This window comes from Rhinoraja longicauda, chromosome 1 (genome assembly GCF_053455715.1).
Source record: "Rhinoraja longicauda isolate Sanriku21f chromosome 1, sRhiLon1.1, whole genome shotgun sequence".
Classification (NCBI taxonomy): Eukaryota; Metazoa; Chordata; class Chondrichthyes; order Rajiformes; family Arhynchobatidae; genus Rhinoraja; species Rhinoraja longicauda.
Window position 1 is genome coordinate 136084834 of NC_135953.1, and position 27442 is coordinate 136112275.

The following is a 27442-nucleotide window of genomic DNA, read 5'->3' on the forward strand; positions in this document are numbered from 1 at the left end:
TAACCTACATACCTGTACGTCTTTGGAGTGTGGGAGGAAACCGAAGATCTCGGAGAAAACCCTCGCAGGTCACGGGGAGAACGTACAAACTCCGTACAGACGGCGCCCGTAGTCAGGATCGAACCTGTCTCCGGCGCCACATTCGCTGTAAGGCAGCAACTCTACCGCTGCGCCACCATGACCGCCATTGGCTCATTGGCTGTTTATTATCACATCTACAGATGTACAGTGAAATTCTTTTTTTGCTTATAGTTCAGTAAAGGACATCATCAAGGACATGAACACGTTGCCTGGTCTGGAGGACCCCAGTGACTCCTACCCAGTGCCGCTGGCAGGACAACAGGCTTCTGTGGCCAAGTTAAAAAATACTTTGGAATTGAAAGGTGCAAGGTGGTGCCTAAAGCGTGGTGACTCTTGTGTACAGTCTCGGTGTGGTCTACTGCCTTACACACCTGGGCTTTGTATGATTGCGCCTAATGTATAGTAGGATTATTGCTGAACTGTATGAAAATATATAATTTCACTGCACTTAGTTACATGCGACAAGAGAATAATGAAAAATGAAGATTGCAAAAGTGGTGTTAAGAGCTGCGACGCGGTAATTGCACAGCAGTGATGAAGCCGGAGTAAAGTCTACTGAAAAAGGCGAGTTGTGAAAAAAGCAAGGCTGAAAATCTAAAGGTGTGAACAGAGAGCAAGAGAACATTTTACCTTACCTTGATAACTCTGTGGAGGTCACTGAACTTCTCAACGATCGACACAAAATGCTGGAGCAACTCAGCGGGACAGGCAGCATCTCTGGAGAGAAGGAATGGGCGGCGTTTCGGGTCGAGACCCTTCTTCGGACCTCCCAGCATAGTAGCAACGTACCGGGAACAAACCAAATTGGCATTGATCTTCTCAGCAACAAATCATAATGACAACAGGGCCAATGGTTCCTGGGGGAAAAAATGGTGATTCTTCTGTCCACCCAGCGTCCAGGCCAGTGACGAAACTGGGCATGATCTGAACGCACTTCAGCCATTTGTGTTTATTTCTTCAGAAGCATTCCATGCAATCTGTAGCCAGATTGAAATTCCCCCTTTAAGTCTACCATGCCCACTGTCTCTGATGAGTGTCAGGGGTGACTGATTTCCAGCCTTCACAAATTAACATGCACCCAATGAACAGTATGTTTGCTAACCACATATCTGACTCAAGATAAAGTTTGAACATTAAATGTTCCTTGGTAAAATACGAGCAGGCATATACTGTGCAATCTTCACTCTGTGCACTGCACACATGTTTAAACGCAATCAAATTTCTGGACCAAAGTATTTGCCACAAACTCCATTATTTAGTCAGATCCACAACAGTACATGAAAGTTCTAGCTCGGAAATATTTATTGTGCGGGGGGGGGGAGTGAAAGAGTTGGTCTGTCAGGTTACTTGGTCTGTGAGGTATCACGAGCCCTTCAGGCTTTGAAGTCTTTTTCGAGTGAGAGGCTATTGTGCTCCACTGGTGAGCCAGGAGATTAATCCAACATCGGACTGCTGGTTAAAATTACAATCACACGTTCCCTCTGGGCAACTATTAGGAGAGGCACAGCAGCCCTTGCAGAAGTTAAAAGAAAGTAAAGGCATTTCACCTTCAATTGTCAAGGGACGACGTTAAGTGAAAAATTTGATTTAAGCTTTATTAACAAAAAGCAGCGGTTTCCTCCGGCCTCATGTATTACTATTTATATATGTTGAGGGGGGCCTTCATTTTCTTCAGTTGAAGCCAAACAAAATGTACGAAACGGACAAATTACAACAAAGAAAACAAAAATCCATTGGTTCCGTGTCCCTGGAAACCAGACCGACTAAGCAATGTGGCCCCAGGATTCACACATCCACATGAAGCCTTGCACAGGCTCATGGCAGATTTGTAAAATGAGGGACCCAGACCAACTGACGGGAATTCTGCAAAATTGGAGAATTCTGCAAGGTTGGTCTGTAAACCCTGAAGGCAAAGAAAAAGTACAGGAAATGACAATGATCGCAAGTTACGTTCCCTGTTTCCCACTCGCTCCAGTACACAGAGTAATTGTGGGGCTGGTCCAGTTGCCTTTAGAACATTTCAGTGAGTCTGTGTCACTGGACAAGCGAGGAACCCATTCGAATAAACCTCTGGGAAAAGAGAGGAAAAAAACATCTTTTGACATCTAACTTATGGTTTTGTAGGTTATGTATAGGGGGGGGGGATCTTTTTCACCTTCACTTCTTTCACTTCAAATTATCTGTCCATGTGCATGTAGTCTTATTCCTTAATCATTTGAAATCCTTCAATTCGGTCTTCGTTGCATCTATCGCAGTTGCTGAGAGTTATAAATGTCCTCTCTGAATATTTTTAGGGCACTCCCATCTTCCACCATGTGAGGTGCTGGAAGATAGAAGTGCCCTAAAATGTTCACCAGAGGGATTTTGATGGTTTAAGAAGACAGCTCATCAACAACTTCCCAAGGGCACTTGGTGATGGGCTATAAATGGTGGCTTTGCCAACGACACCACATCATGAAAAATGAATAAGTAAGAAAGAGTATTCATAGCAAGAGGATTTGAGTATAGGAGCAGGGAGATTCTGCTGCAGTTGTACAGGGCCTTGGTGAGACCACACCTGGAGTATTGTGTACAGTTTTGGTCTCTTAATCTGAGGAAAGACATTCTGGCCTTGGAGGGAGTACAGAGAAGGTTCACCAGATTGATCCCTGGGATGGCAGGACTTTCATATGAAGAAAGACTGGATAGACTAGGCTTATGCTCGCTGGAATTTAGAAGACTGAGGGGGGATCTTATTGAAACATATAAAATTCTTAAGGGGTTGGAGAGGCTAGATGCGGGAAGATTGTTCCCGATGTTGGGGAAGTCCAGAACAAGGGGTCACAGCTTAAGGATAAGGGGGAAGTCTTTTAGGACCGAGATGAGAAAACAACAGAGTGGTGAGTCTGTGGAATTCTCTGCCACAGAAGGTAGTTGAGGCCAATTCATTGGCTATATTTAAGAGGGAGTTAGATGTGGCCCTTGTGGCTAAAGGGATCAGGGGGTATGGAGAAAAGGCAGGTACAGGTTACTGAGCTGGATGATCAGCCATGATCATATTGAATGGCGGTGCAGGCTCGAAGGGCCGAATGGCCTACTCCTGCACCTATTTTCTATGTTTCTATGTTTCTAGTACGCGTTCAAACCAGCAGTTGTTCTTCCTTCCCTCGTGCCATCATCCATGTTTCAAATGTTACATCGCTGTCATCGTCCGTCCTGAAAAGGGCGCGAGCTTGTGGCGACAATCAGCGGGAGCCATCACTTGTACAATAGACGATGGTGGTAGCAGAATTAGCTCAGGAAACTTCCAGTTTCCAGCCCCGCGACGTGGATGCTTCTGCTATGGGGCCAGCAGTTGTTAATTGTACCCAACAAGGTATATTTTTAATACATTACTGACATGCATTACATGAAATACGGCTGCATTAAACTCACTTGTCATATCTATTTTCAACGGTCCTGAAACCAGTGGTGATCTTTGTGTTGGCTGCGAACTTATAGACGGGGTGCTGGTCTTCTTTAACTTGACCACTGATGTAAGGGTTGAATAGTTCCAGCCTTTCCTACATTTGTTATCTCAGTAAGAAGTGGCTTCCTTTGGTAATGGCTTCCCAGCCAGAAGAATACAACCCATTCCTCAGGAAAACAAGATCACTTGGGATCGATTGATACTTTATAGGTACGGTCAAATTCTTTGTTTGCATACAGTACAACTGTGCAAAAAGGGGTGCCGGCAAAGTTACAAAAGTATCTAACATAGTCCCTCTTCCTTCTCCCCCACCTCCCCCCAACCCCCTCAGTCCCTCTTTGTTATCAATGCCCCCTCTCCCCACCTCCCAGGTCTCCCCTTGTTCTCGGTGCCCCACCCCCCCCATGCTAGGTCTCGCCTTGTTCTCAGTGCCCCCCCCTCCCCCATGCTGGGTCTCTCCTTGTTCTCGGTCCCCCCCCCCCCATGCTGGGTCTCTCCTTGTTCTCAGTGCCCCCCCCCCCCCAGCTGGGTCTCTCCTTGTTCTCGGTCCCCCCCCCCCCCTGCTGGGTCTCTCCTTGTTCTCAGTGCCCCCCCCCCCCCCCTGCTGGGTCTCTCCACTTGTTCTCGGTGCCCCCCCCCCCATGCTAGGTCTCGCCTTGTTCTCGGTGCCCCCCCCTCCCCATGCTGGGTCTCTCCTTGTTCTCAGTGCCCCCCCCCATGCTGGGTCTCTCCTTGTTCTCGGTGCCCCCCCCCCCCCCCATGCTGGGTCTCTCCTTGTTCTCGGTGCCCCCCCCCCCCCATGCTGGGTCTCTCCTTGTTCTCAGTGCCCCCCCCCATGCTGGGTCTCCCCTTGTTCTCGGTGCCCCCCCCCCCATGCTGGGTCTCTCCTTGTTCTCGGTGCCCCCCCCCCATGCTGGGTCTCTCCTTGTTCTCGGTGCCCCCCCCCCCATGCTGCCCCCCCCCATGCTGGGTCTCTCCTTGTTCTCGGTGCCCCCCCCCCCCCCATGCTGGGTCTCTCCTTGTTCTCAGTACCCCCCCCCCCCCATGCTGGGTCTTCCCTTGTTCTCGGTGCCCCCCCCCCATGCTGGGTCTCTCCTTGTTCTCAGTGCCCCCCCCCCCATGCTGGGTTTCCCCTTGTTCTCGGTCCCCCCCCCCCATGCTGGGTCTCCCCTTGTTCTCGGTGGCCCGCCCATGCTGGGTCTCCCCTTGTTCTCGGTGCCCCCCCCCCCTTGCTGGGTCTCCCCTTGTTCTCGGTCCCCCCCATGCTGGGTCTCCCCTTGTTCTCGGTGCCCCCCCCATGCTGGGTCTTCCCTTGTTCTCAGTGCCCCCCCCCCCTCATGCTGGGTCTTCCCTTGTTCTCGGTCCCCCCCCATGTTGGGTCTCCCCTTGTTTTCGGTGCCCCCCCCCCATACTGGGTCTCCCTTTGTTCTTGGTCCCCCCCCATGCTGGGTCTCCCCTTGTTCTCGGTGCTCCCCCCCCCATGTTGGGTCTCGCCATGTCCTCGGTGCCCCCCCCCCCCCCATGCTGGGTCTCCCCTTGTTCTCGGTCCGCCCCCATGCTGGGTCTCCCCTTGTTCTCGGTGCTCCCCCCCCCCCATGCTGGGTCTCTTGTTCTCTGTGCCCCCCCCCATGCTGGGTCTCCCCTTGTTCTCGGTGCCCCCCCCCATGCTGGGTCTCCCCTTGTTTTTTGTGACCCCCCCCCCCCCCCCATGTTGGGTCTCGCCATGTTCTCGGTGCCCCCCCATGCTGGGTGTCTTGTTCTCGGTGCCCCCCCCCCATGCTGGGTCTCCCCTTGTTCTCGGTGCCCCCCCCATGCTGGGTCTCCCCTTGTTCTCGGTGCCCCCCCCATGCTGGGTCTCCCCTTGTTCTCGGTGCCCCCCCCCATGCTGGGTCTCCCCTTATTCTCGGTGCCCCCCCCCCCATGTTGGGTCTCGCCATGTTCTCGGTGCCCCCCCATGCTGGGTGTCTTGTTCTCGGTGCCCCCCATGCTGGCTCTCCCCTTGTTCTCGGTGCCCCCTCCCCATGCTGGGTCTCCCCTTGTTCTTGGTGCCCCCCCCATGCTGGGTCTCCCCTTATTCTCGGTGCCACCCCCCCATGTTGGGTCTCGCCATGTTCTCGGTGCCCCCCCATGCTGGGTGTCTTGTTCTCGGTGACCCCCCCCCATGCTGGGTCTCCCCTTGATCTCGGTGCCCCCCCCATGTTGGGTCTCCCCTTGTTCTCGGTGCCCCCCCCCCATGCTGGGTCTCCCCTTATTCTCGGTGCCCCCCCCCATGTTGGGTCTCGCCATGTTCTCGGTGCCCCCCCCATGCTGGGTGTCTTGTTCTCGGTGCCCCCCCCCCATGCTGGGTCTCCCCTTGTTCTCGGTGCCCCCCCCATGTTGGGTCTCCCCTTGTTCTCGGTGCCCCCCCCCCATGCTGGGTCTCCGCTTGTTCTCGGTGCCCCCCCCCACCCCATGCTGGGTCTCCCCTTGTTCTCGGTGCCCCCCACCCATGCTGGGTTTCCCCTTGTTCTTGGTGCCCCCCCCCCATGCTGGGTCTCCCCTTGTTCTCGGTGCCCCCCCCATGCTGGGTCTTCCCTTGTTCTCAGTGCCCCCCCCCCCATGCTGGGTCTCCCCTTGTTCTCGGTGCTCCCCCCCCCATGTTGGGTCTCGCCATGTCCTCGGTGCCCCCCCCCATGCTGGGTCTCCCCTTGTTCTCGGTGCCCCCCCCCCATGCTGGGTCTCTTGTTCTCTGTGCCCCCCCCCCCATGCTGGGTCTCCCCTTGTTCTCGGTCCGCCCCCATACTGGGTCTCCCCTTGTTTTTGGTGACCCCCCCCCCCCCCATGTTGGGTCTCGCCATGTTCTCGGTGCCCCCCCATGCTGGGTGTCTTGTTCTTGGTGCCCCCCCCCATGCTGGGTCTCCCCTTGTTCTCGGTGCCCCCCCCCCCCATGCTGGGTCTCCCCTTGTTCTCACCGGCGAGCCCTCCACCGACCACCGAGACTCAAGCGGGATTGTCCTCGGCCTCACGCGGGTGACGGCTCTCTGCTGGCCCCTCGACTCTCACCGATCGCCCTCTTGCTCGGCGACGTACCTCTCGCTCGCCGATGGTCCTGCTCGCCCGGCGAAGTCTTTCCTCGCTCTGCCAGTGGCCGCTCCCAGTCCTGGTTGGCTCCACGCCAGCAGCTGATCCCAGTCCTGGTTGGCTCCACGCCAGCGGCCAGGCCCAGTCCTGGTTGGCTCCACGCCAGCGGCCAGGCCCAGTCCTGGTTGGTTCCGTGCCAGTGGCTGATCCCAGTCCTGGTTGGCTCCACGCCAGCGGCCAGGCCCAGTCCTGGCTGGTTCCGTGCCAGCGGCCAGGCCCAGTCCTGGTTGGCTCCACGCCACCGGCCGATCCCAGTCCTGGTTGGCTCCGCGCCAGCGGCCAGGCCCAGTCCTGGTTGGTTCCGTGCCAGTGGCTGATCCCAGTCCTGGTTGGCTCCACGCCAGCGGCCAGGCCCAGTCCTGGCTGGTTCCGTGCCAGCGGCCAGGCCCAGTCCTGGTTGGCTCCACGCCACCGGCCGATCCCAGTCCTGGTTGGCCCCGCGCCAGCGGCCAGGCCCAGTCCTGGTTGGCTCCGCGCCACCGGCCGATCCCAGTCCTGGTTGGCTCCACGCCACCGGCCGATCCCAGTCCTGGTTGGCTCCACACCAGCGGCCAGGCCCAGTCCTGGTTGGCTCCGCGCCACCGGCCGATCCCAGTCCTGGTTGGCTCCACGCCAGCGGCCAGGCCCAGTCCTGGTTGGCTCCGTGTCCCAGTGCCCAGTCCCGGTCCAGCACGGCTACACAGCATTCACCGGGGGCTCCCTTCTGCACTGGCACAGTGTTCGCCAGAAGCCTCCTTCTCGTCCAGCAAAGGAGACTACCTCCTCCCCCCACTGACCCACTCCATCCCCTTACCCACCACCACTTGCCCCTCCCCTTCACCCACCTGCCCCCCCCACTTGCCCCTCCTCTACCCCCACTCCCCCCAGCCCTGCCTCCATCCCAATTTCCCCCTCCCCACCCCTATTATCCCCTTCCCTCACCCCCACTCGCCCCCACCTCCCTCCCTACACCCCTCTCCCTGCATGCACCCCACTCTCCACCCCACTCCCACTCTCTCCTCCCCCCAACCCCGCCTCCCTCACCCCCCCACTCTCTCCCCCACCCCCCATTCCCCCCCACCCCCACTCTCTCCTCCCCACACTCTCCCCTCTTCCCCACCCTCACTCTCCCCTGCCCCGCACTGTCCCCTTCCCCCCACCCCCACTCTCTCTTACCTCAACCCCCAAACCCCTCATCCCCACCCTCCCCCGGCAATGGAATGGTAGATTCATTGCCAAACGTCTTTTGAGAATGCAAATAAATTATTTCTACTTGGCTCCCATTGTCCACCAAACAATTAACTTTCCCAAGTTATTTCATCAGGTTGTAGACATGACCTTGTCTTCTGGTAAACGTGTTGCCTGTCTCTAATTACCTCACCTCTATCAAAGTGGTCCGAAAGATCATTCGTATTGATCCCTTCCGGCAAACTTTCCCAATGGATCCATAATTTCTATTTTCTGACATTGACCTTTTTGAAGAGCAGAATATTAGCCTTATTTTAAGTGCCAGTTCAGTAACCTGTGGGCATAGTGAACATCATGGCTATAAAAGAATGGTAGACGCCAAAAGAATGAAAGAGGAGGAGGAAGAAAAGAATGGGCAAATGGAAGGTTGAAGAAGTTGACTCCTTTTTTGACGGTAAGCAAGAGATAACAGTGTACAATGAAAGGTTAAGAGGTAGCCATTGTAAAGGTAAGGTGTCATTGTTTTAGTGATAGATTTTAGTAGGGGAGACACATTAGTGTGGTGGGCCTTGATATTTCTAATGCAATTATTGCTGTTTTAGATGATCTCGGCTGATGTGAAAAATGTTTCAGGTAAAGGTTGTGATTCAACAGCCTGACCGCGGGAGAAGACGGCAGGGGAAGAGAAAAGACATTCTGGCCTTCCATCACAGTGAGTCTCCTCCAGTCACCTCCTCACTGTGATGGATGCTTCTTTTTTTTGGTTTTGTGTTGGTTTGTGATTGTGTGTGAAATTGTTTATTTTTATTGCTCTATTGCTGGACTGTGGGTGATCTTTCATTTCACTGCACATCTTGTATGTGTATGTGACAAATAAACTTGACTTGACTTGACTTGATGATAATGCAAGTATCTATCTAAGATCGATGGCTACATTATTAATCATACTTCTGTTTATGAAATAATATTTCATAGTTCAGAGGTTCACTTGCCCACTGGTTGGACAAACTTTGAACACTTTGAAGATATAGGAGGTGGGATTGACTTTTTCCAATCCATTTAAATAATCGAAGCTGCTGTTTCTGAACAATCACTTTTTAAATTCAGCGTGAAAGTATGGTGGTGAAACATGGTGGTAAAAAATCCACTGCCTGGGAATCTCACATGGATACAGTCCAAATTCAGGTCAGCTTCTGGCTTATATAACATCCAGATACCTAGATCCCGACAAGTCTTTGATCACTGGGTTGGTAACTGTAAGTGGGTCAGGGGTTATGGGGAGAAGGCAGGAGAATGGTGTTGTGAGGGAAACATCGTAGATGTATCACGACAACTTTGAACAATCTTTCACAAATTGAACAAGGAGGAACATGAAAATCAGATGATAGCAGTATGAATTTCCTTGTTGGCTTAAACATTAGAGCCCAAAAACACAGAGTGAGGTGAGGCCAGTGTAATTAGATTAGAGATAGTTGTTAGTTTTCCACATTTCCCTTTCAGAGTGATTTTTCCCAATATCCTGCCCTGTGGTTCTTTCGACCATTCCTGGTTGAAGGAACCACTTGCCAACTTGTTCTCAGGTTGACATCAATGTTGCCTGAGGCAGAGGTTCATCTGCACCTCCTCCGACCTCATCTACTGTATCCGCTGTTCTAGGCGTGGACTCCTTTATATCGGCGAGCCCAAGAGCAGATTGGGTGATCGTTTCACTGAACACCTTTGCTCAGTCTTCCTTGGCCTGCACAATCTCCCGGTTGCCAAACACTTTAACTCCCCTTTCCATTCCCACACTGACCTTTCTGGCCTGGGCCTCCTCCACTGTCAGAGTGAGGCCAAACGTAAACTGGGGGAACAGCATCTCATATTGAAAGACTCCGCAACAAAACAGGTCTCACAATTCACTCCCAAGCCTACAAAGACCACATACAGCACTATAAAGATGCCCTCTCCCATGCCCACTCCACCTACTACTCTCAAATAATTCACTCTGGCTCCGGAAACCCAAAAACACTCTTCTCTACAATAAACAAACTCCTCAGCCCCCTGGACACCATCTCCCAATCATTCACAGTTGACAAATGCACCACTTTCCTTTCATTCTTCCAAAGCAAAATAGACAACATCTACAGCACCTTAACCACCAACGCACCTGCTCCCCCTCAAACCACCTGCCCCCCCTTATCCTGTCAGCCCCTGCCTCAGTTCTCCCCAATCTCCACCACCGACCTCTCTGACCTCTTCACAGGAATAAAAACTGCCACCTGCTCTCTGGACCCCATCCCCTCCAGTTTTGTCAAGGCCTGCCTTCCTGCTCTCACTCCACTTATCACTGCAACAATAAACTCCTCCCTGTCCACTGGCATCGTCCCGCCATCCCTCAAAATCGCTGCTGTCACCCCCATTCTGAAAAAACCTGGTCTAAACCCTGACACCCCAAACAACTTCAGACCAATCTCCAACCTACCCTTTCTGTCCAAAGTTTTGGAACGTGCTGTAGCTTCCCAACTAAAATACCACCTCTCTACCAATAACCTGTATGAAACTTTCCAATCTGGATTCCGCTCAAACCACTGTACTGAAACTGCGCTCCTCAAAATCACAAACGACATTCTCCTCTCCTCCGACGCTGGCAACCTCAACATCCTCATCCTACTTGACCTCAGCGCCGCCTTTGACACCATAAATCACTCCATTCTCCTCACCCGACTTGAAACCTCCCTTAACATCACCGGCACAGCCCTATCCTGGTTCAAATCTTACCTCTCTGACAGACACCAATTCATCTCCATTAACAACTGTAAATCCCCCACCGCTTCCCTCCCCCAAGGTGTCCCCCAAGGCTCAGTCCTTGGCCCCCTCTTCTTCATCCTCTACCTGTTTCCCCTTGGTCAATTAATCCGCCGTCATGGTCTCAACTTCCACTGCTTCGCCGATGATATCCAGCTCCTCATCTCCACCAAGTCAATCTCCACCACCACACACTCTACACTGACAAACTGCATTACTGAAATAAAATCTTGGCTTCAAACAAACTTCCTCAAACTCAATTGCAACAAATCTGAAATCATCATCATTGGTCCAAAAATGCTCACCAAATCCACCCAAAACTTCATCCTCAACATTGATGGTCTCCCAGTATCCACCTCACCTCACATCCGGAATCTTGGAATCATCCTTGATCAAACCCTCTCCTTCGACAAACACATCAAACACATCACAAAGACAGCCTTCTTCCACCTCAAAAACATTGCCCGTCTCCGTCCATCCCTCTCCTCCACAGCTGCAGAAACCCTCATCCACGCCTTCATCACCTCCCGTCTGGACTACTGCAACAGCCTCCTCTATGGCGCACCCTCAAAAATCATCAATAAACTTCAATACATTCAAAACTCCGCTGCCCGTCTACTCACACACACCCCGATCCGTGACCATATCACCCCCGTCCTTTATAAACTCCACTGGCTCCCCATCCCCCAGAGAATCCAGTATAAAATCCTCCTCATAACCTACAAAGCCCTCCATAACCTGGCCGCATCCTACCTGACCGACCTCCTCCACAGGCACACTCCCACCTGCACCCTCCGCTCTGCCGCTGCCAATCTCCTATCCCCCCACATCCGGACTAAACTCAGACCCTGGGGGGACAGGGCTTTCTCCATCGCTGCTCCCACCCTATGGAACTCACTACCCCAAACCGTTAGAGACTCCCCCACACTCACCACATTCAAAACATCGCTGAAGTCTCACCTGTTCAGTACTGCCTTCAACCACTGAAGGTCACCTCACCTTCTGTCTCCTTTCTCTGTTCATTTATTTATTTACTTATTTATCTATTTATTAATTTCCCTTTGTTCTCAAAATCTCTGTAAAGCGTCTTTGAGTATATGAAAAGCGCTATATAAATAAAATACATTATTATTATTATTATTATTATTATATTTCGCTTGGGCAGCTTGCAACCCAGCAGTATATTGGATTCTCTAACTTCAAGTAACCCTTGCATCCCCTCTCTCTCCATCTCCCCCCCTCCTTAGTCATCGTAGTAGTTTCACTGGCATCCTGCAGAGGTTCATTGTTTGTATTGCTCGTTATCACCTTCCACACAGCCAACAATGGACCATTGTGGGCTCCACCTTTCCTCGATCATCATTGCTGGCTTTGATTTGTCTTTTTGCAGATGTTTCATGAATTTCTTCTATGTACCATTTCATATCTCTCGGTTCCCTCTCCCCGACTCAGTCTGAAGAAGGGTCTTGACCCAAAAAGTCACCTATTCCTTTTCTCCAGAGATGCTGCCTGACCCGCTGAGTTACTCCAGGTTTCTATGTCTATCTTGCCAAATGTCAAGCTGGGAAGATGGACACAGCAGTAGAACGGAGATGAGGAAGAACTTTTTCAGTCAGAGAGTGGTGAAGGTGTGGAATTCTCTGCCTCAGAAGGCAGTGGAGGCCAGTTCGTTGGATGCTTTCAAGAGAGAGCTGGATAGAGCTCTTAAGGATACCGGAGTGAGGGGGTATGGGGAGAAGGCAGGAACGGGGTACTGATTGAGTGATCAGCCATGATCACATTGAATGGCAGTGCTGGCTCGAAGGGCTGAATGGCCTACTCCTGCACCTATTGTCTATTGTCTATTGGCTCATAATTGACTATTCCTCCAAAGTTGTCTCTTTTGATGACAAGCACTGGAGAGAAATTTATGGATAAACACTTTCGGCAGTTCGCCTGACATTCGGTAATGTGCATTGAAAGATTGTGGGAACACTCCCTGTGAAATGTTGCCCATTAAAGTTAATGGAGAAAGAAACTGTGGGGAACATTTGTCCAATTTCCTGAAATGTGCTCCCAAAGGTGTAGCCACATGCGTGTTTATAATGTACAACCTTTGGTCCGAACAGCACCTTCCCATAGAGATACGAATGAGGTTGGAATCTTAGTGTATTGAGGTCATGAGGACAAATCCATACCTTGCAATGGTGTCTGAATAGACCACCAATCTTGAATTATTTATAAGTATTATTTGTAAATACTGTTGAAAACTAGATAAAGTCAGGCCATGAGGTACACCGGCTTTTAAGACAATAATTTAAACTTCAATGCATCAAACTAATAGTTTATCACGTAAATGATGGCCCATTTGTAAGCTGCATGAGGCAGTGAATTAATGGTAATCTTCCCAAATACAATTTTAGGGAGTTTTAGAGCAGACTGGAAACAAAACAACAAAAATAAAATCTTCATTGCGAAGAGCAGACAGAGATTATGCACATCTTCAGGAAAAATGTTTTCTGGGTGATTTTCACACCTATATTTTATTTTGATTTCCTGCGTATCAATTTGTTATTGTAAAAGTGCTGCTTGACTGACTTTTTTCTTGTAAAAATCGTAACATGAATGCCTGCCAGTAAGTGTATTCTGATGGCATTTCTTTTCCGAGGCTTTCGTATGAATGTGGAGAAAGGGTTTGTTGCAATGTGATCGGACAACATTTTATATGTGTCTCATGGTAATGCAAAAAGGCAAGTTTCGACCGATTTGCACACATAGTCAGTCACAGAATAAAAGTGTGTAGGTAGGGATTACAGGTGCTGGTTTCAACCGAAGATAGACACAAAAAGCTGGAGTAACTCAGCGGGACAGGCAGCATCTCTGGAGAGAAGGAATGGGTGACGTTTCGTGTCGGCACCCTTCTTCAGACTGAGAGTCGGGGAGAGGGAGATTAGAGATTTGGAAGGGTAAGGTGTGAAAATGACACATCAAAGCATAATAAAAATAATTGACTAAAAATGACAGCTGATATTTTGGGTTTATGAACTCGGATGTCATAAGTCTTATGCAAGTCTTAAATCTGAAGTCAGAATTAAAAGACATTCCTTTAGGAAGGTAAGGAGAAATTTTGCTCGTCAGACGGTGGGGAATCTGTGGATCCGATTAAGTCTGAAGAATGGGCCTCGCTCGACCCGAAACATCACCCATTCCTTCTATCCGGAGATGCTGCCTGTCCTGCTGAGTTACTCCAGCATTTTGTCTGTCTATCTTCGGTTTAAACCAGCATCTGCAGTTCATCCCCAACACATTTGAATGACTTTAATTTGAAATTCATTCTACAATTACTTGTATTTTGATACATTAACCTGCAAGAGTAAAAAAAATCACAAAGTGCTTCACAAGGCATGATCAAAGAAAATTTGACACTAAATCATGTGGGTGAAAAGAGGCATGATGTGAGCATGAGGTAGATTGTGAAGAACACCTCAAGTGTGGAATGAGAGTGAGGAGTCTCGGGAAAGAGTTCCAGAGATTAAGGCCTCAGCGGCTAAAGAACAATGCTAGAAACTATTGTATTCAGGGTTAATCAACAGACCCGTACCTCTGAGAACCAAACAGAGAGGGAGGAGTGAGCCCAGTGGGAGATAAAGGCATTAAGAAACTTGAAAACTAAAGTGAAAGTTTATAAATTAATACCCTAGTTAACAGCGTTAGGGCGGGTGAGTACACCGTTATGGGTGTATGGGACTTACTGCCAATTAAAGATAGGTAGCAGAGAGCGAGATAAGCTCTGTAAGGAGTTTGTACGTTCTCCCCGTGACCTGCGTGGGTTTTCTCCGAGATCTTCGGTTTCCTCCCACACTCCAAAGACGTACAGGTTTGTAGGTTAATTGGCTGGGTAAATGTAAAAATTGTCCCTAGTGGGTGTAGGATAGTGTTAATGTGCGGGGATCGCTGGGCGGCGCGGACTTGGTGGGCCGAAAAGGCCTGTTTCCGCGCTGTATATATATGATATGATATGATATGATAAGCCTAAAGTTCCAGATGGACAATGACAATGGAGACCAACATTCTGCGGCCAAGATTTTCATTGTACCTGTACCTCATTGCTCTTGTGCATCTGACAGTAAAACTCGATCTGACTTGACAAGAAATGTACGAGAATAGTCAATAATGCAAGGAACACTAAACTTATCTTTTTCATGCATTTCCGTTCTGCCCGTCAGCCATGCAGTTTGCTTCTTGTGCTCCTCCCTTTGGGTTCAGTGCGATCGCTTGCAGGCCGCAGATCTTCATCGGAGGAGGCAGTCGATGGCCTGGGAGGATGATCTCAAACAGGGTTCAGTCTCAGAAGAAACTGCAGATGCTGCTTTACACCGAAGATAGATAGAAAATGCTGGAGTAACTCAGTGGGTCAGGCGGCAGCTCTGGAGAAAAGGAATAACAGTGTAACAGTATAACAGTATAACAGAACTTTATTGTCATCCGGTATAAATACCGAACGGAATTTCAGCAGTCACAAGACACAGCAAAAAAGAAAAGAACACAGGACACACGACCCCAACACAAACATCCATCACAGTGACTCCAAACACCCCCTCACTGTGATGGAGGCAACAAAACTTCCACTCTCTTCCCCCCCCGCGCCCACGGACAGGCAGCTCGACCCCTACCGAGGCAACCGACACGCACAGCCCCCGCAAGGGGATGGAAGGCACAGATGGGTGTGGCACAGTCCAAGAAGGCTTAGCTGCAGACATCAGCATCTAACTAGAAGTCTGGACCAACTGGGTGGGAGATAGAGTCAAGTCGGGTGAAAAGTGGCAGGATAGGAAGTAGGAAGCCTGGGTTCCTGAGAAAGAACAGAGATTCAGTGCATCTTCCACTCTCCAGTGGCAGGACTTCAGAAATCACACTAATCTGTCAGAGAACCGCTAAAAAATCTCCTCTGAGACTCTAGAAGTCAGGTTAAACAGCAACGTCTGCATGGGGGATGTGCAAAGATTGCAAAGGTGGGTGGGGTAGGTTGGGGGTGGGGGAGTCAATCTACCCCACGACAGAAGGGGGTGCAGTTGTATAGTTTGATAGCCGCAGGGAAGAAGGATCTCCTGTGGCGTTCTGTGCTGCATCTTGGTGGGAACCAGTCTGTTGCTGAAGGTGCTCCTCAGGTTGACCAGTGTGTCATGGAGGGGGTGAGCTGTATTGTCCAGGATGCTCCGCAGTTTGAGGAGCACCCTCCCCTCCAAGACCACCTCCCGTGAAAATCCAACTCCGCCCTCAGGACAGGGCCAGCCTCCCTGATGAGTATTAATGAGCAATCGGGTGAAATTGTTTTCCAAATCATTCGTTGAAGCCCTCTTTAACATCTTAAGCTTGAAAGAGTGCAGAGAGGATTTATGAGGATGTTGCCAGGACTTGAGGGCCTGAGCTATAGGGAGAGGTTGAGCAGGCTAGGACTTTATTCCTTGGAGCGGGGGGAATTGGACAGGTGATCTTGTACAGGAGTACAACATCATGAGGGGGACAGATAGGGGAATAGAGTCAAGTCGGGTGAAGAGCCAGGATAGGAAGTAGGAAGCCTGGGTTCCTGAGAAAGAACAGAAATTCAGTGCATCTTCCACTCTCCAGTGGCAGGACTTCAGAAATCACACTAATCCGTCAGAGAACAGCTAAAAAATCTCCTCTGAGACTCTAGGTTGAGCAGCAACATCTGCAGGCATGTGCGGATTTTATCATGCACGCAGACTTCCTTTCCAAGCTGGTTCTGATTCATTTATTTATATATATGTATTCGTGTGACCACACAACTGTTTGCCAATAGCGAGCAAGTTTTCATATCATATCATCATATATACAGCCGGAAACAGGCCTTTTCGGCCCTCCAAGTCCGTGCCGCCCAGCGATCCCCGTACATTAACACTATCCTACACCCACTAGGGACAATTTTTACATTTACCCAGCCAATTAACCTACATACCTGTACGTCTTTGGAGTGTGGGAGGAAACCGAAGATCTCGGACAAAACCCACGCAGGTCACGGGGAGAACGTACAAACTCCTTACAGTGCAGCACCCGTAGTCAGGATCGAACCTGAGTCTCCGGCGCTGCATTCGCTGTAAAGCAGCTGTAAAGCAGCAACTCTACCGCTGCGCTACCATGCCACGTCGTTGGTGTCTGCAAGATCCTTTACAGCGCGTGTGTCATGCAGCATGTCACAGCTCAGGAGATGCTCCACAGTCTGGAGGCCCCGTCCACACTCGCAGTCTGCCACATATTTAGTGTATGCAGTAGCGGCTTCAACAATCTTCATGCTTCTCCCACCATTCATATCATATCATATCATATCATATATCATATATATACAGCCGGAAACAGGCCTTTTCGGCCCTCCAAGTCCGTGCCGCCCAGCGATCCCCGTACATTAACACTATCCTACACCCACTAGGGACAATTTTTTTTTAACATTCACCCGCCAATTAACCTACATACCTGTACGTCTTTGGAGTGTGGGAGGAAACCAAAGATCTCGGATAAAACCCACGCAGGTCACGGGGAGAACGTACAAACATTATGCAAAGTATCACTGTATTTTGAAAATGAAAATTTCCATCACTTCATGCTGTCAAAATCCTTCCCCCACCACCCCCCCCCTTTAAAAGGTTGAGAGTGCCTAGAACTGGCACTTGCCTCTCATGGATCCAAAATGGCGGCGCTGCCCTAGCAGCTGCGGCTTATCTGCGGTCCATTTGTCTCTGTGTTTTTTGTTGTTTTTTGTCTTGATTGTAGTGTTTAGATGTGATGTAGTGTTTTTTGTGGTTGTGTACTATGTGTGGGGGGGGGGGGGGGGGGGGACGACTGTAAAATTGTCTCTTCCGAACGGAGACCCGACCTTTGTTTCTGGGTGGTGTCTCCGTTCCCGCTGTGGCCTACCATCGGCCAAACACCTGGAGCTGGCGGCCTCCAGCTGGGACCACCTGGGCTCTGATTTGCAGAGCCCGCAGACCGAACTCACCATCTGCGGAGCTGGCTGTCTTCGGAGGCTGCAGGAGCGGCTGGGACTCGCCTTCGGAGGCTTCGGCCGTGGGCCACGTGGACGTCGGAAGCTCGCAGCCCCCTGGGTGGGGGCCGACATCGGGAGCTCCAGCAGCGGCAGCGTCTTCGCCCGCCCCGGATCGCGGGGCTTGGGTCGGCCCAAAGCGGATCTTTCACCGTCCGGCGTGGCCTGGAATAGGCCACTGGATTTTCTCCGCACGGCGGGGACTTCAATGTTGGGAGCCCCGACGTACAGCGGCAGAGTCTTCGCACTCCCCGGCTCGTGGGGCTTGGGGTCGGCCCGCTGCGGACCTTTCACCATCCGGCGCGGCCTGGAACGTGGCAACTTCAACAGCCTGACCGCGGGAGAACACGGCAGGGGAAGAGAAAAGACATTCTGGCCTTCGATCACAGTGAGGAGGTGACTGGAGGAGACTCACTGTGATGGATGTTTCTTTTTTTGTTTTGTGTTGGTTTGTGGTTGTGTGTGTTATTGCTTATTTTATTGCCCTTATTGTTGGACTGTGGGTGACGAAATCTCGTCCAAAAGACTTGTTTTTTTTGGATGACAATAAAGGTAATTCTGATTCTGATTCTCATTCTGATTCCGATGGATCAGCCTTGCCGTTGCATACACAGAACGTACAGTGCAGGTAATGTTGGCTCTTTGCCTTCACTGAAGATGCCCAACGGTTCTGCCAGGGACACCAGAAAATCAAAAGCCCAGCAAGAACGAGGAACTGGATGAAGTCTTTTATCCAGAGTAGAGGAGTCAAGAACGAGAGGACATAGGTTTAAGGTGAGAGGGGAAAGATCTAATAGGAACCTGAGGGACAACTTTTTCACACACAGGTGCTATGTATATGAAATGATCTGCCAGAGGATGTAGCTGAGGCAGGTATCATAACAACATTTAAATGTGGATAAGAAAAGTTTAGAGGAATATGGGCCAATGTGCCTAGATAGGTCTAATGCAGATTGGGCATCTTGTTCGGCATGGGTAAGTTGGGCCAAAGGGCCTATTTCTATGCTATATTCCTCCCTGTCTGGTTAATGTTATATGTAGGACATGAAATAATGTTTGCTAATGTAACATGCATGAAAGAAAATGTATTTAAAAAACTCTCTTCTATTTTTCTCAAATAGCTGAAAGTTATCGATTTTTTTCTTCTGCATGGTCATTTAAGTTCATCACTTGGTTAATATCTGAATTACTGTGTTGTAATCTCCAGTAACACAGTAAAATCCATCTGGCTCGTGGTCTATCGTGGTAGTGCTCTGGTGATGTCAAGATTATTACAAAAATGTGTTTATTTTGACTGCAATCATTTGTTTCACTTGAAGTATTTTCTTTTTTTGCAAAAACTTGAAATGATTGACGTTGAATATTTGACCACAAGATGATCATTTAACTCGATGAATCCATTATTCGCCCAGAACTGCCTGATACGGTATTTTCATTGACACATAAGCTTGCACAATAAATCTAAAGTATTTGCCAATTTGGTTAAACATGCTCCAGTGAATGGGCAATTTGTTGTACGGTAGTTTCTTTCATTGTTAACAAAACAGAGTCACAAACCAGAACTAATCAGGGTAATACCAAGAGTGAACTCTGTTTCCAGTTATTAAACATGTTATTGCCAGGTTTTGTATCTTCAATGATTGAATGAATACCCCATGATACTTTCTTGTCACATTTATCTAGGTTCAGTGAAATGCTTTGTTTTGCATTCAACCCGGTAAAATCATGTAGCAGACCTCACCTCGGCAGTACATAGGTGTCGCTACATTTTGGCCACGAAAAAGTGGCAAAAGTTCACCAAACTGTCCTATCTTCTGCCTGCTGCCGCACGTGGTAGTAGACCCTCCTTGCCCCTCCCCACCCACCGGGTCCCCCTTCGTTCTCGCCCCCCATCCCCCCTCACCCCCCCCCTCTTATGTTATTAGAGAATTGTAGGGAGATTAGTGTACATTGTCCCTGGTGTGTTTAGGGTAGTGCTAGTTTGTGGAGATCACTGGTCGATGCGGACTCGGTGGGCCGAAGGGCCTGTTTCTGCGCTGTATCTCTAAACTAAACTAAACTAAACCACCTGTTGCGCTTGTGTATGGTTTGATTGCACTTCTGATTGGTATGATTTGATTGGATCGCAAGCAAAACAATGGTTGTCACGGTATCTCAGCACTCTTGGCAAGAATAAAACAACACCAAATCTTCATTGCATGAAATATCTATTCAAAATATGGATTAAGGTGCATTTTATTGAATTAATTGAGTGTGGAGGAGCCATTTGTGCTTAATTTAGTCACTGTCATTGTATTGTGGCTATGTTTAATATTTCTAGTGTCTGTCTTTTTCGCACGCTTGTGGGTGTGATTTGATACGTAATGGGGAGTGTCTACATTGGAGGAGGCTAGCGTAGCGACAGAGATTGTGGGTCAGTTTAGTCTCGGAAGATGGAGAGTATACAGTTTTTTACCACACTCACGTCTGCCACACTCACGACTGCCACACTCGTGCCAGCTACACTCACTAGGACCACACGGTAACGACTACACAATTTTTACTGTATTGTTTGAAGAAGAAACAGTTGATAAGAACGAAAAGTTCTGAATTACTCTTTTGATTTGTGCTACTTTAATAAAGACCAATTAATCAAGAAACTGCATAAGAAAATAACTGCAGATGCTGGTACAAATCGAAGGTATTTATTCACAAAATGCTGGAGTAACTCAGCAGGTCAGGCAGCATCTCGGGAGAGAAGGAATGGGTGACGTTTCGGGTCGAGACCCTTCGTCAGACTGATGTCAGGGAGGCGGGACAAAGGAAGGATATAGGTGGAGACAGGAAGATAGAGGGAGATCTGGGAAGGGGGAGGGGAAGAGAGGGACAGAGGAACTATCTAAAGTTGGAGAAGTCGATGTTCAAACCACTGGGCTGCAAGCTGCCCAGGCGAAATATGAGGTGCTGTTCCTCCAATTTCCAGTGGACCTCACTATGGCACTGGAGGAGGCCCATGACAGAAAGGTCAGACTGGGAATGGGAGGGGGAGTTGAAGTGCTCGGCCACCGGGAGACCAGTTTGGCCAATGCGGACCGAGCGCAGGTGTTGAGCGAGCCTGCGCTTGGTTTCGCCGATGTAAATAAGTTGACATCTAGAGCAGCGGATGCAATAGATGAGGTTGGAGGAGGTGCAGGTGAACCTTTGTCTCACCTGGAAAGACTGTTTGGGTCCATGGATGGAGTTGAGGGGGGAGGTAAAGGGACAGGTGTTGCATCTCGTGCGGTTGCAGGGGAAAGTGCCCGGGGTTGGGGTGGTTTGGGTAGGAAGGGACGAGTGGACCAGGGAGTTACGGAGGGAACGGCCTCTGCGGAACGCAGAGAGGGGAGGGGATGGGAAGATATGGCCAGTGATGGGGTCCCGTTGTAGGTGACGGAAATGTTGGCGGATGATTTGTTGGATCCGCTGGCTGGTGGGGTGGAAGGTGAGAACGAGGGGGATTCTGTCCTTGTTGCGAGTGGGGGGAGGGGGAGCAAGAGCGGAGCTGCGGGATGTAGAAGAGACCCTAGTGAGAGCCTCATCTATAATGGAGGAGGGGAAGCCACGTTTCTTGAAGAACGAGGACATCTCTGAAGCCCTAGTGTGAAACACCTCATCCCGGGCGCAGATCAAGAAACAGCGTTTGGAAGATTCGTTTTTGTTATCTCAGAGTGTGGTGTGTGCGTAAGCTATACCTCCATTCCATCCCCGAGCAGTAATGGCTATCGTAGTTGGACTTTGAGAAGGTATAGAAACTGCCATTACAGAGTTGAATACTGTAGATGTAATGATTGTGAGCTAAACCCTTTTGAGATCTGCGTACACCTAAATATTTTGGCAAATCCATAATTTTAATGCTCCTTATGCAGATCATTGTCCCAAAAGCCCAACCTGGGAATTAATGGCAGTAGGTTAACCTGTTCCTGACCTGCATGATTTTCTAATTATGAATTGAAATGATCTTTCACCTCCATACCGAAATTCACAGCTAGGGGTTTCTAGTCCACTAGTGTCAATGCTGGGAATGCTGAGATGTGAAACATATTTCATAAAATCTGTTGCAGGAGAAAATACCTGGGAAGTGCAGTCCCAATAGTTCCATTCTCCCTTTGATAATTATGGGGAACTGGCACAGATGTGCAGTTGAAGCCAGCGTAGGTCAGTCGTGACCATATTCAATAGTGGTGTAGGAAATTATATAAGGAATGGCGGCACGGTAGCGCAGCGGTAGAGTTGCTGCTTTACAGCGAATGCAGCGCCGGAGACTCAGGTTCGATCCTGACTACGGGTGCTGCACTGTAAGGAGTTTGTACGTTCTCCCCGTGACCTGCGTGGGTTTTCTCCGAGATCTTCGGTTTCCTCCCACACTCCAAAGACGTACAGGTATGTAGGTTAATTGGCTGGGTAAATGTTAAAAAAAAAAATGTAAAAAAAAAAATAAAAAAAATAAAAATGTCCCTAGTGGGTGTAGGATAATGTTAATGTACGGGGATCACTGGGCGGCACGGACTTGGTGGGCCGAAAAGGCCTGTTTCCGGCTGTATATATATGATATGATATGATATGAATGGGTGACGTTTCGGGTACGAGGCCCTTCTTCAGGGGAGGGGGGGAGGGACAGAAGAGGGGGGGGCGGGACAGGGGAGGGATGTCAGGGGAGGGGGGGCGGGACAGAGAAAGGATGTAGTTGGAGACAGGAAGACAGTGGGAGAACTGGGAAGGGGGAGGGGGAAAGAGAGGGACGGAGGAGCTATCTAAAGTTAGAGAAATCAATGTTCATACCGCTGGGGTGTAAACCGTCCAAGCGAAATATGAGTTTGTGTGACGTTTGTGTGAGATGCTGCCTGAGATGCTGCCTGACCCGCTGAGTTACTCCTGCTTTTTGTCATACATTCATATTCAATAGTGGGACTTACTTGACGGGCTTAGACGGCTATTCCTGCTCCTATTTTCTTGTGTTTGCCCTTGAGAATATGGTTTCCCACCCCCCCATCTGTCCACGATGGATCTCTCATCCGTGTGTCGTCTGTGCCCCGTAGTACTGCTCTCAGTCCCCCTCCCCCAGATGGAACAAGGATCGAATTTCCCTGATCCTTACCTTTCACCCCACCAGCCTCCACAACCAACACATCATTCTCCGACATTTCCTTCAACGTGATCCCACCGTCAGTCACATCTTCCCATCCCACCCCTTTCCGCATTCCACAGAGACCGCTCCCCCTGCAACTCCTTGGTTCACTCGTCCCTACCCATTCGTCCCTACCCGTCTTGAACCGTGCATAAAAAGAGTTCAGGTCTTCAGCTAGGGAGGTGCCGGCACTTCCGGTTGAGGGGGGGCTGCACCGGTAGTTAGTTGTAGTCCGTAGCCCCTGCCAAAGGTGCCTGGTGTCCTGCTGCTCCATCTGCATCTCCATCCTGTACCTGTACCTCCTTTTTGCGTCCTTCACCGCCCTTCGCAGTCGGTAGGACTCTACCTTGCAGTCGTCCATGTTGCCAGATGCCAGGCCGGAGTTGTAAGCAGCGGTGCGAGCATTCAAAGCAATGCGAATAAACCTGTCCACCCAGGGTTTTTGATTAGGAAAGATACTAACCCTTACCGTGGGGACGATGTTATTGGCTATTGTTGCAATGAAGTCCGTAACCGCTTCCGCAAACTCACTGACATCTCTGGAACTTGCTTGGAACATATTCCAGTCGACATCGCTCAGTGCATCTTGCAGCATGGCCTCTGAATGGTCAGACCACCGCTTTACGTCCCTTGTCACTGCCGTTTCCCGTACTATCCGTTGTTTATACTCCGGCAGCAGGAAAATGGCAGCGTGGTCAGATTTTCCAAAAGGAGGGAGAGAAACGGCCTTTAGCCCTTCCTGAACGGCGTGTAGCAGTGGTCCAAAGTTCTATCCCCCCTGGTGACACACGTGATGTGTTGGTAGAAGTTGGGCATGACCTTTTTGAGATTTCCCCTATTGAAATCTCCAGCCACCAGCACAGCCGCATCGGGGTTCTTGTTTTGATGTCGACACAACACATCGTGCAGGGTCGACAGTGCCACGTCGGTGTCCGCATGCGGTGGAATATAGACGGCTGTGATGATCACCGAGCTGAACTCCCGGGGAAGGTAGAATGGTCGGCATTGGATAGTCAGATGCTCCAGGTCCGGCGAGCAGGAACAGGAAAGCGTATAGGCTAATATAACTATACCTCCTCTCTCACTCCATCCGGGGACTCCAGCGGTCTTCCTGGATAAGACAGCGGTTGACATACTCCAACCTCATCTACAGCATCTGGTGTCCCAATGTGGCCTCCTGCACATTGGCGAGACCAAGCGGAAACTCAGCAACCCTTTCACCGATTACTTGCAGTTGGTCCATCAATGCTGACTGGATCTCACCGTTGCTAACCACTTTCACACCTCTACCCATTCCCATTCTGACCTCAGACACAAAATGCTGGAGTAACTCAGCGGAACAGGCAGCATCTCTGGAGAGAAGGAGTGGGTGACGTTTCGGGTCGAGGCCCTCCTTCAGACCTTTCTGTCCTAGGCTTCGTCCTTTGCCAGATGATGCCACACGCAAACTCGAGGAAGAGCACCTCATATTCCTCCGGTAGCTTACAACTCAATGGTATGAAAATTGAATTATTCAATTGAATTATTCAATTTTAGGTAACTATACACCCCACTCTGCTTCCCCTATTCCCCATCCTCTTTCCTTACTCCGCCCTCCCTCCATTGCTAGCCCCACCTGGCCTTGCACCTATTTTCCCCTCTCCCTCCTCTTCGATCCTTTTCCTCACATTCCTCCCTCAAAATTTACAATTCACGACTCTACAATCCTTTTGTCCTGCACTTTCATCTCTGGCACTTGTCTAACCATCAGCCTATCAAAACTCCCCCCTCACCTGTATCCACCTATTACCTGCTATGCTTTGGCCTGCCGCCCTCTATTCCAGCTTTCTCACCCCCCCCCTTCCCCTTCCACACCCATAATCGGTCTGAAGAAGGGTCCCCACCTGAAACATCACCAGACTTAAGAACAGTTTCTACCATCAGGCCATCAGGCTTCTGAACTCATAAACCCATTTCAAATCATATATGTTGATTATTTTTAATATTGTCTTTTTACCTTACTAATGTCATTTTTTAAAATCTTATTTATCCTTGGAATATTACTGCTGAGGTGACCCGTTGTCTTGTCAAATACATTTCATTGTACCGTTGACCCAGTGCCAACCTACATATGACCAATAAAATGTATTTATTTTATTTTATTATTTATATATATTTTTAACTTATCCAGGTTCTCCGGTGATGCTGCCTGATCCGCTGAGTAACTCCAGCACTTTGTGTCTTGATTGGTAAACCAGCATCTACATTTCCTTATTTGTACATTTTTCTGCTCACTGATTCCCTTTGATTCTTCTTTTGACAATTATCTCCACGAAGGTAGTTTAGTTTAGTTTAGTTTATTGTCACGTGTACCGAGGTGCAGTGAAAAGCTTTTGTTGCGTACTCACCAGTCCGCGGAAAGACAATACATAATTACAATCGAGCCATCTACAGTGTACAGATAGATACAAGATAAAGGGAATAATGTTTTAATAATGGGCGGCACGGTGGCGCAACGGTAGAGTTGCTGCTTTACAGCGAATGCTGCGCCGGAGACTCAGGTTCGATCCTGACTACGGGCGCCGTCTGTAAGGAGTTTGTACGTTCTCCCCGTGACCTACGTGGGTTTTCTCCGAGATCTTCGGTTTCCTCCCACACTCCAAAGACGTACAGGTATGTAAGTTAATTGACTGGGTAAATGTAAAAATTGTGCCTAGTGTGTGTAGGATAGTGTTAATGTGCGGGGATCGCCGGGCGGCGCGGACTTGGTGGGCTGAAAAGGCCTGTTTCTGCGCTGTATCTGAAATATGAAAAAAGTAATAATATGAAATGTTTTGTGCAAGATAAATTCCACGAGAGTCCGATTAAAGAAAGTTTGTGGGTCTCCAATGAGATAGATAGTATCATTTATATTAGCCAACTAACCCATCAGCGGTTCCATGTGATCCTATGGGAGGAACTGGAGCACCTGGTGGAAATCCACACAGTCACAGAGATAAAATGCAACAACACACACACATAGTGTGTGAAGTCAGGATTGAACCCAGCCTCTGGGCTTGCAAGGCAATGCTGTCACATAGCTGAACATCACACTGCAAGAAACATCGTAGTTTAGATTCACCTGAAAGATAATGGGATGTTTAGGAAGGAACTGCAGATGCTGGTTTTAAACTGAAGATAGACACAAAATGCTGGAGTAACTCAGGCAGCGTCTCTGGAGAGAAGGATTGGGTGACGTTTCGGGTCGAGACCTTTCTTCAGACTGAAAGCCACGGGAGATCTTATCGAAACATTTAAGATTATTAAGGGGTTGGACACGTTAGAGGCAGGAAACATGTTCCCAATGTTGGGGGAGTCCAGAACAAGGGGCCACAGTTTAAGAATAAGGGGTAGGCCATTTAGAACGGAGATGAGGAAAAACTTTTTCAGTCAGAGAGTTGTGAATCTGTGGAATTCTCTGCCTCAGAAGGCAGTGGAGGCCAATTCTCTGAACGCATTCAAGAGAGAGCTAGATAGAGCTCTTAAGGATAGCGGAGTCAGGGGGTATGGGGAGAAGGCAGGAACGGGGTACTGATTGAGAATGATCAGCCATGATCACATTGAATGGCGGTGCTGGCTCGAAGGGCCGAATGGCCTCCTCCTGCACCTATTGTCTATTGTCTTTTGTCTATTGAAAGGGAAACGAGAGACACAGACAACGATGTAGAGAGATTTGGGACAAATGAATTAAAGATATGCAAAAAAAGTAACAATGATAAAGGAAACAGGTCATTGTTAGCTGCAGCTAGGTGAGAATGAAAAGCTGGTGTGACTTGGGTGGGGGAGGGATTGAGAGAGAGGGGAATGCAGGGGAATGAAGTTGGAGAAATCAATATTCACACCCCTGGGTTGTAAGCTGTTAATGTGTGAACTTATGAAGACAGGGAATATAAACACGCCTTACATTCCATTTGTTTATGATTTTGCAGGGTATTCTAATAAAGTTGTTGAAAAGATTAAAACATCTAATATTGTAGATAATGGAAAAAAAATCTGAGTGTACCGAGAACAACATTAAAGTGTAGATTGAGGAAAGGAATTAGGAAATACAAAATAGTGCAGAGATTTATGAAGATTTTCTTCAAACAGCAATGGGTATGTTATAAGGTAGGTAGATTTCTCTTAAGGGTTTCCTGGAATGTGAATCAAAGTGAAGTATACCTGACATATCTAGCTGGCCTGAGGGGCTGAATATAAGACACAACACTCATCTTCTACCCAAATTAAATCTGAGCTCATCCTAAACTGCCCACCTGTCCTTATTGTGCACTGTTTTAATAATCCTTCACCCCATGTCCCCTGATTATGTTATCTTTATTAAGCCTGCATTTTGGCTTAATTAGTGTATGGATTTCAGGGACAGGCATGGATCGGCTTGAACTAAATGGGAAAGTACTTCCTTGAGTAATGCGTTCAAGTTACATTTGTTATGGATCTGGCTGATGCTACAAATGGAAATTGGGATGGGGTTTAAGGTGAGAGTGAAGAATCAGGTGCAGAAATCAACCACGCAAAACACCATTCCTGATGGCAAGTTCGGACTGAACAAACTGTTTTGAGCAATTTGCAATTAAACCCTCAATATTATTGTTTGAGGTATCAAAGATAGACAATTTTCATTTCCTTCGAGATGACTGCTAAG